Source organism: Punica granatum, chromosome 4 (assembly GCF_007655135.1).
Source record: "Punica granatum isolate Tunisia-2019 chromosome 4, ASM765513v2, whole genome shotgun sequence".
In the NCBI taxonomy this organism is placed as follows: domain Eukaryota; kingdom Viridiplantae; phylum Streptophyta; class Magnoliopsida; order Myrtales; family Lythraceae; genus Punica; species Punica granatum.
Genome location: NC_045130.1, coordinates 11,062,780 through 11,065,092, shown reverse-complemented (window position 1 = coordinate 11,065,092; position 2,313 = coordinate 11,062,780). Strand labels below are relative to the sequence as shown.

At 40.0% G+C, this 2,313-nt stretch overlaps 1 long non-coding RNA gene across 1 annotated transcript; it reads right to left on the bottom strand.

Moving 5' to 3' along the window:
* On the bottom strand, positions 1–2,069 carry LOC116202226. Its single transcript, XR_004156026.1, has 3 exons — positions 1,684–2,069; positions 1,131–1,193; positions 1–618 (listed from the first exon to the last, which is right to left on the bottom strand). It is a non-coding gene; the product is annotated as an uncharacterized LOC116202226 (long non-coding RNA).
* Between the last annotated feature and the right edge of the window lie 244 nt (positions 2,070–2,313).

Below are 2,313 nucleotides of genomic sequence, written 5' to 3'. Positions count from 1 at the left end.
TGAAGCTATGAACAAGAAAATCTTCAGGATCTTACTTTGTCATATGACTTGAGAAAGTACCAATAGAATTGTAACAAATGAAATCGATGACCCACCCCTCCAATACAATTAACCTATCTCATGAAACACGAAACAAGGTAGCACAAGCTTTAATACCAATTGAAAGGGAGGAGAAAGGCAGACTCCATTTATAATTGACTAGGGGAGAGCATGGGTTCAGAAACCATCCCAAAATTCCCGACACTATCAAAAACAAAATGTTGCTTGAACCTTGTGGTCAGGTCCCAATCACCGTGAGTTGGACTCTGATAGAAAAGTTCCATTGCAAGATTCACGAAAGCACGAGATGGATCATAAAAGAAGAATCTACATGCAGCAGAGAAATGCTTGAACATTCTTCATTTGTGTGATGTCCTTTTTGCGTACAACATTCTACATGCAGCAGGGAACCTTTACACAAACCTTCAAGCTCAAAGGCACGTACAACATTATTTGCACCATTGTTACGAGACACCCGAATGCCATTGATTGTTTGGTAGTTGTTATTTGGTAAAATATCATCCACCAATATGATAGAGGCCTCACACACTAATAACTTTGAAAATTAATGTCAAATCACTACAAAAGAATACACAAAAAACGGAGGATAAGTTAGAGAAAAGGAGAAATGAAAAAATGAATGTAATGGGACACAATCAATAGTGGATGATCCTGTTGGATATCCTTCCCACATTAGTTTTTGCCACATTGTTCTTTATATGCTTTCTGAACAACTTGGTTTTCAAACCTCGATTTTCCTTTTCAGTTTCAAATCACAATTTTCACAGAATTTGTAAAATCTAGATGGGATTTGTGTTAAGATACTGCTAAAACCACTACAACCATTAAAAGAAGGAATATGCTTGGAACATACTTGCAAAAAATCATCACTGAAAAGGAAAATATTATTTATATATATATACTTGCTAAGCCAACACCATATAACTTGAATTGGCGTTGCTATTTCTATTGTGAGAAAAAAAGCGAAGTCAGGTGGATAAATGGCTAGAACCACTCAAGGGCAAAATCAAGATTTCAGACCATCACCGTCAAGGGAAAAGATATATTTTGCGAACATGAACATGTCTAACCTTAAACTCATTTCTCAAGGGATAGGCCTTTGGGAGTCGAGGCTCACGAACAGAAACAGCAGCCTGAAAGAAAAATAAATAATAATCAAACCCTTTAAACCATCGGAACCAAATGCCGCAAAATCAAAAGACGCTAAAGAAAGCACTACTATCCAGAGGAGAGCGATATGGCAGAAACTATAATGTAACACAATGTCAGGAACAGAGTGGAATCACAAGAACGTTGAACCCCCCTTAATATTAGTTATTGCGTTTCTCCATGGTATTTTATAATTGGAGAAGCATTACCCTGTACACATCAAAGTAAAATAGCTGGAGATACAATGACAGAGGATCCGGGATACAGATTGAGAAATTAAGTCATATGGGTTTTTTAAAATGAAGCAACTTTAGAAAATTGATGTGACTATGTGCATCAGACGTCAAATGGGCGTCGAACACAATAGGTTGGTGCGAAATTCGGCATAATGGTGGTGTGGAGAACAGAAAGCTGCAAGAGGCATTTGATCGAGCAATTTGGAGGCGGTAGATGCAAGTAGAAACGGAGATGGACCTGTAAGAGACTGCAAAGAGCAGAGGAAGGGATGCTCGGCGATCCATGCACGCGAATCAATATAAAAGTTACGTTTTGGGACGAACCCATGAACACGTGCAATGGGGAAAGGCACCAACGATTTCATGGGTAGGGGGTGGGGAGTCGCAACTAGTGGCGGCACTATGTTACTGATGGGTGGTCGCGGGTGGTAGGGCAAATGGTAGAGGGCCCAACCGGTGGTCTGGGCGACGGCAAGGGAGGTGGCAAGGTGGATGGTGAAGGCCCAAGGCTGAGCGGCCGGGCGTTGAATGGGCGGAGGCGAAGTGGAGCAACGATAGAGGGAGCGCCGGATTTGTTGAAGGAGCGAACCAACGATTGGAGAGGCAGGCATATGTATATGTATATATATATATATATATATATATATAATTGAGGAGGCACGATTCAACACGCAAAGTAGCCAAAAGACATGATTGGTTTAAGTGCGAAAACACTTCATTTAATGTCCGTAAGTGTGAAAAGGTCCACATTTTTTATTAGATAATAATAAATAGATAGATTTTCACATTCTCTCCTCCTCTTTCTTTCCTTTCGCATGCCAACACTTTTGATTTTATTTTACAAATATTGCGGCCCGTTTGAATTCAA